We start from the raw sequence: 7,775 nt of genomic DNA, 5'->3' as shown, positions 1-7,775 counted from the left end.
CATTTTTGTGGTGGTGAACTCGGTTTCAAGGTACGCTGCCCTTGAGTGCTTGTTGTCTTGGAAAAGTTGAGCAACTCGATTCCAAGCCTTCTCCGCAACATTATCCGCCACGAGAATAGAGGTAAGAATATCATGAGATACGGTGGCGTATATCTATTGAAGGACCATCGCATCTAGCCGTTTCCAGAGCGGAAGATTAGCCGCCTTCGTTGCGTTGTACGCGGTGAGTTCAGTGGTGTCAGTTGGTGGTATGATGTACTCAAGTACGGAGTGGACACGGGCTAGAACTTTGAATAGTGTCGCCCATTCGTGATAATGGCCGGTTTCCATGTCTAGAGTGATTGGGATTAAAGATTCACATTCGTGACGGTTAAAGCAGAATGAAAATTTTTGTTGTCAGCCATTGAAAAGAGAAGAGGGAGGAGAAAGGAGGGGGGGGGGGGGGGGGGGGCAGCGGCTACAGCTAGGGTTAGGAGAGAGGGAGGTGGACGGCTAGGGTTTTGGATGCTAGGGTTTTTAGGAGAAACCTAGTCTGATACCATGTAGGAAATCAATCCGTGATCTGTATTGATATATAAAAGTCATTATCTACAAAGTAGGTATCTCACTAGGAGCATAATACTAGGCTAAATTATAGGACCTAATTACTATACATAAGGAAGAGAATATTTACAATATTTACGTAGACTTATTACATAGTCTATCAATAAATAGAGAGATAAATTAGAAACGAAATGTGAGTTCATTGATATTATGTAATCATATATAAATATACGTAAGATAACACATCACAAGTGTATGCTCAATTTAGTAATCAGAAGAGAACGAATTATAATTACGGCACAAAGTAAAACCTACAGACTCCGGTTCTCAGAATCAACTCTATTGTAGTTAAACTTACAACCAAAAAAAATATTAAAGGGCACTATAATGTTTTCTATTTCTCAGGGACCTAATAATACTTCCCAAATTCCAAATCATAAAACGAAAGATGAAACATAACTGTGAATTCAGTTTCCACGATTCGAGACCCAAGTATGGAAAACTCCTTGGTAGTTAGCGTTTCCTCTGGATTGGCCTTACGCCGCGTGAATGTGGAATAGTCGGGCTTCAATGCGGGTACCAGACATCGGATGACAAAAAAAAAAAAAAAAAACTCTGAGTTCACTAACACATTAGGGAATTAAATTATCAATTAAAAGTTGTTACATACATAGTTTATACATCAGATATACAAATCTTGATAGAAATAGATAAATAAAAAACAAAAACAGAGGAGCAGAGATAAAGGTGAATCCTTGCTTCGCCATGCCAAGATAGATATACAGCTTGATTGCCTCCATGCCCTATAAACTCAAAAGAGGTGATGTTTATGCTTTATGTAGACGGAAAAAAGAAAAAATCAATACTTATCATGTGTTCTAACGGTACGTGATATACCCAATACGGCCATACCCGTCATACGTTGAAACCTTACAAGGTTCAATTTGTTTTGGTAAAACTGAAATTTAAAGTAAAACCTCTCTAGATGTATTTCTTCAAGAGGCCTACCTTCATGTTGCCCACACTGTTAGATGTAAAAATGAAATCCAAGGCCATATTTCTAATACACGGCTAATTATGATAGAGACCTTTGGTGTTCCCTATAACGCAAGAAACGATTGTTTCTTTAATAAGTTCTATTATTAGTTTTAACATTAATTGTTTTAATCAGAAAAATGAAATAAAATGCCACAAAATTGACAAAAAAAGATAAATACCAATGCTGGTCATAGAGAGGTGCCACATCACCTCTTCTATGCCTAGCTTTATAATATATATAGATTTGAATGAGATGCATTTTTTTTTTTAAATCAAAATTTTAGTAAATGAGCGACATAAAATTGGAGCCAAAAAAGGAAAAAGTTGAATTTTAAAAAGTCTATATCTAAGGGTCATTTAACTTTAAAAATTATCAATAATAAAACACAATGACAAAATTGAGAAAGATATAAGAATGTGGTAGATCTTGACCTGTGAATGTTGAAAAATAAAGAGATTGAAGCATTTCAACAACATGCGCTTGATAAGAAAGCGATCATGCACATAAGAATCAGCCTTATTTATTACTTCCTTCGTTCCATAATAAGCGGCACCTTAATCAATTTTTTTGTCCCATAATAAGTGTCACCTTAGTAAACCAAGACATAAATTGACTAGTTTTTTTCAATTTTACCTTTAGACAATAAAATAATATTTAAATGATGATTGAAAAAGCCACATAGTAACTTTGTTATTGTTAGATTATCAATGTCAAAAGGTTTAATTCTTGTACATGCTCCAATCAAAAGGTAAAAGTAATTTATTTTTATTATATAGGGGTAATTTGATAAACTTCACATTGCATTATTAGTTTCGTAATATGCGTGTTTTTAGCTAAGGCGATACTTATTATGGGACGGAGGGAGTATAATACTATATGAGAGGATCATAATATTTCTAGACATGTTTTTTTTTTTTCATATAAAATTTGAAATATGTTTATTGGTTGGGAATTTGACTTTTTCTTACTCAATAGTCAATACCGAATCAACAAAATTGATCTATTGAGTTTTTTTTTTTAATCAGATTAATTTGATTTTTCAAATTTTTAATTTGATCTAAACACACCTAACTTCAACAATAAGTCAAATTGGAGTCAATCAATAAAATGTTGTTCTTTCACGTGTTTGTCTAAGTCCGGAAATAATTATTATTCCTTCTGGCTCAAAAAGAGTGTTTACTTAACATTTATTTTTTTATTTAGAAAGAGTTTCTACTTATTAAATCAAGAAAGTATCAATTTTATGTTTTTAGATTTGTCCTTATTAAGTGTTAACTGATCAAATCTCAATACTTAATTAGCAATAGTTTAGTTAAATTATCTATTTTTACCTAAAAATTAAATTTTTTTTAAAGAGTGCGCAAATATTTAAGTGAACACTTTGAACCGAGGGAGTACTACATTACTAACAAGCTGTTTATTAAAAAACATTAAAATAATTATCAATTTGAGAGTTGATTGTAATTGGGAGGAAAGTGCCGATGTATAAAAGTAGAAGCTGTACCATTAGGTACAATATAACAACTTGAGGGATGGCGACAAAAGCTTAGTCCATACGACAAAATATGAAACGTATTGCTTGCGTGTTTCCAGCTCGTATGTATTATTATCTTTGGAATATTTGTATAAAAGGGATGAAGATATGATTGTTGTTAACGGAGGAACCGACCCTCATTGAAGCATTTCAAGAATTACAATCGGTAAAGTTCCCCTTTCTTTTATTTTTTTCTTCATCAAAGCATAATAGAGTTGGAACTTGAATTATATCTCACTATGGGTGTGTTTGGTACAATGGAAAATGTTTTTCAAGAAAAATATTTTCTCCGTAAAAAAGTGATTTTTTTACTCATTTTCTTGTGTTTGTATTAAAAGCATTTGGATACATTCAAAACAAAATGCTATGAGGTTCTTAAATTCGGAGTACAACTTCTGGTGATGGGGTAGGCCACTTCTGGTGGTAGGATAGGTGGGGTGGGAGGTGGGGTAAGCAGTGGGTAGGGGGCGGGGGGTGGGGGTAGGTGGGGTGGAGGTCGGTTGGCGATGCGTTTGGTGTCTTCTTAATAATTTGAAAAATGTTTTTGCTTAAATTCTTTAGGAAAATATTTTTCAAGATAAGCAACCAAAACAAGGAAAATAGAAAAACATTTTCCAGTCATACCAAACACACCCTGTGTGAAATGAAGTTTTTGTTAGAAGTACTGATATAGGAGAGCCTATGTTTTGGAATTTTAGATTTGAAAATTGCATCTCTAATGGTGATGGTTTTTTTTTTTTTTTTTTTTTTTTTTTTTTTTTTTTTTAAAGGGGTTTTACGCAGAGTTAGAGCCAACATTTTTAGTTTGTGGGTAATCTTTTTTGCTTATTGGGTTCTGGATAGACTTTTTATAAATATTAAATGAAAACTACTAGGTTCTGCCGAACCCGTAGCCAAACCCGTAACCACAATGCTGGCTCCGCCCCTGGACTTCGATGTAAGTTCAGTGATAATGTGTAAAATGCAAGGTGTAGAGTGGAAACTGATGAATTAACGGAATTATGGTAATGTAGCGTGATTGTATAATCCCAATCAAACATCTTTTGAAGGATAGGAATCGGATGTAAATAGGGCAGAGTGTTGGTATGCTAAGTTTATAGAGTTGTGAGGCTTTTCCCCATATGAGAATTTTTCCATACTTGATTATTTTCAGCCCCAACTAGTTTGACATTGCACCTTAGTAGTGGTAGATGTTATTTTTTGGGTGGTGGTTCTTATTAGGATAATTTGTCTCCTTAAATGGGTGATAGTTTATTTATTTTTCTGTTCAGCTTTTAGATGTGTTTAGGCAATGGGAGTGATCTAACCGAGGAAAGGTCTGTGCATTTGCAGAGGCATCTTTCTGCCGTCTTGTTAGTTGAGGGGGTTGTTCATTTTGCTGCATTTCCTTTGTTGAAACTTAATAGACAATAAGAAAACAAAACAAGACTGATAGATTTCATCTGCCCTTTTTGTCTCATATCCAACTTGCTGACTTACTGCAAGACTGTATATTTGATGAATACTCCAGCAACCTATATTGGTTTAGTCTTATTCTTGCCCCATGGGTTTCCTATAGCATATCCATCCATGTCTTCTGAGCACATATGACATTATGTAACGATCTTTGCTAGCACTATCACAAGAAGTTATTAGATCTAGTCTTATTCAATTCCTGGAAGAAGTTGTTTCAGGATGTTGCAGATGATGTGGCTGTTAATCGATTTTCTTTTTCGCTTCCAAGTTGGTTAAATTCTTAGGTTTTCAAATAGATGGGAAAATCTGGTGTATTAGTTGCAATTGTTCAAATTGCCAGCATTCGTTGATGATATGAATCTGCCAATGCAGATGTTTTGGAGAAGCAGTCTTTCTCTATATGACGATTCAACTCTAGGTTTTCTTCTCCTTCTCTTTTTGTGCGAATAGTTTATGGACGCTTAGAACTGCAAGTGAGCATGCTTATATATATAAGCTTCAGTTTGGGCCACTTTTCTACTGTACAACTTTGCATAGTGGGCCTTTGTAAGATGAATCTTTCAACAGTTCTCAAGAAACGACCTTTTCAGATCCTGGATAACTTCAATTTAGTTGGTGGATCTCTATGTGTAGTAATATGGATTGTGCAGTTGTATGTTATTATTTTGGATAGAGCCAAAAAATGCTCCAGTGGCTAGCATACCGTGTCTCTGTTGCATTGTGATTATTGAGATGAAATAATTGGTTTATGGGGTCACTGACATTTGACTGACCAATATACTTCAATGAGTGAAAGGGTACTTTTGGATGATGAATAATTTGGTTATTTAGCATACTACTGTCAGTATTTATTTTATTCTTAGAATTTACGCTCAAGGACACCGCTTATTTAATACTCCTTGGCCCTAATATGGGCAATCCGGGAAGAAAGAAATATGAGGGGCTTATTGAGCATATAGCCAAGTTTAGGGCCTCAAGCTTCATTTTTCTGTCCAAACGCGTGCTGTGTTACAATAGCCCACATTTATTTAATCCGTGGACAATGAAGTAAAACTTCATGTTTTAGTAAAATAAACATCATTAGGCATACCCAAAAAGAAAGTAAGAGATTGAACGTCAAATGGGGGCATGTAGAACCTAAATATGTTAATTCATGTCTTCCAAGCTGCAACTGTATGCATATGCTGGTGAGCCTGTTTGCTGGAAGTTAAATTTCCATGACATCTTTGGTTGAACATATCTAATAAATAAAACAAAGCCTTTTGCTTGAAGATAAAGAAGGTAGAGCTAGACTGCTTGAGAGGATATTTAGATTGCAGACAATCCCACAACATTATAAGTGAAACGTGGTTATAGCTATCACTCCTTCGTCGAGATTGAACAGTGACACAGTTTATGTATGCTTCAGTGTTATCGTGTTTATTATATGAAGTCAGTGACTCAGTTGTGCACATTGCAAATTTCACCTTTTAGACTGTCTCATGTTATGCCATCTAGTATAATTGCTAGCGTTTAATAATCAGAACCTTTTCGGTTTAGGTAATGTTCAATATGAAGTATAAGTGGTACACTGAATGGAAGTGCTGAATATAAAGTAGGAACTGAGACTAATTTAATTTGCGGCTAAACTCTAAGAGACTTGGCTGTAGTAATTACCATGGCTGATAGCAGAATCTTTACTTTGTTTGATGGTTTAGAACTTATTTCCTTCATATTGTCAATCATCCAATATACAGGAGGAAGATAACCATTATATGGATAAGAAGGGATCCGGAAAAGAAATTTCTAAGGAAGTGGCCCGGGAGTCACTAATTGCCATATCTTGCTGGGATAAAGAGAAGGATCTTGCTATTCGATCTAGACCTGAAAAGTTCAACGCTGATAATGTTATTAAGGAGGTAAAAGGTGAGGGTGATGATAATTACAGGTCTAAGCTGATCTTGATGTCCTACGCAGATTCACAAGACACTACAGTTGAACCAGTCACCTGAAGAACTCTAAGGCCAAATTTAACAGCTGGATTGATCAATCCAGCTTTTTGTAATACTCTTCCCTTGCAATATGTTATGTGGTACGGATAAAGAACTGGATTTAACTTGAATCCAGTACTCCCCCATGTACTTTACCCTATGAACTCTTTTGTTGTATCAAGCTAAACCAAAATTAAGCAGACGAGTACTTCACCAGCCTTTGTATTTAGTTTTGGTGTTTTTTTTTTTTTCAAGTTTGAACTGTAGTACTTTTGTCAAGATTAAGCATACATAACAGTGATACAGTTTATGTATGCTTTCAGTGTTATCGTGTTTATTATATGAAGTCAGTGACTCAGTTGTGCACCTTGCAAATTTCACCTTTTTCTTGGTCACTGTCTCATGTTATGCCAACTAGTATATTTGCTAGCATTTAATAATCAGTACCTTTTCGGTTTAGGTAATGTTCATTATGAAGTATAAGTGGTACACTGAATGAAAGTGCTGAATATAAAGTAGGAACTGAGACTAATTTAATTTGCGGCTAAACTCTAAGAGACTTGGCTGTAGTAATTACCATGGCTGATAACAGAATCTTTACTTTGTTTGATGGTTTAGAACTTATTTCCTTCATATTCTCATTCAATCATTCAATATACAGGAGGAAGATAACCATTATATGGATAAGAAGGGATCCCGAAAAGAAATTTCTAAGGAAGTGACCCGGGAGTCACTAATTGCCATATCTTGCTCGGATAAAGAGAAGGATCTTGCTATTTGATATAGACCTGAAAAGTTCAACGCTGATAATGTTATTAAGGAGGTAAAAGGTGAGGGTGATGATAATTACAGGTCTAAGCTGATCTCGATGTCCTACGCAGATTCACAAGACACTACAGTTGAACCAGTCACCTGAAGAACTCTAAGGCCAAATTTAACAGCTGAATTGATCAATCCAGCTTTTTGTAATACTCTTCCCTTGCAATATGTTATGTGGTACGGATAAAGAACTGGATTTAACTTGAATCCAGTACTCCCCCATGTACTTTACCCTATGAACTCTTTTGTTGTATCAAGCTAAACCAAAATTAAGCGCACAAGTACTTCACCAGCCTTTGTATTTAGTTTTGGTGTATTTTTTTTTTTCAAGTTTGAACTGTAGTACTTTTGTCCAGAGTCACTCACCTGGAATGTTACATCTTTTTTCTTTTGCTTTCTTTCCCAAGTATAGCTG

The 7,775-nt window shown here is 35.0% G+C and overlaps 1 long non-coding RNA gene across 1 annotated transcript; it reads left to right on the top strand.

Moving 5' to 3' along the window:
• The first annotated feature begins 3,009 nt into the window (after positions 1–3,009).
• LOC132635248 (uncharacterized) lies at positions 3,010–6,916 on the top strand. Its single transcript, XR_009580478.1, has 2 exons — positions 3,010–3,282; positions 6,308–6,916. It is a non-coding gene; the product is annotated as an uncharacterized LOC132635248 (long non-coding RNA).
• Positions 6,917–7,775: the final 859 nt, after the last annotated feature.

This window comes from Lycium barbarum, chromosome 1 (assembly GCF_019175385.1).
Source record: "Lycium barbarum isolate Lr01 chromosome 1, ASM1917538v2, whole genome shotgun sequence".
Lineage (NCBI taxonomy): Eukaryota > Viridiplantae > Streptophyta > Magnoliopsida > Solanales > Solanaceae > Lycium > Lycium barbarum.
The sequence above is the reverse complement of the archived record's forward strand: the minus strand, read 5'-3'. Positions and strand labels throughout refer to the sequence as shown.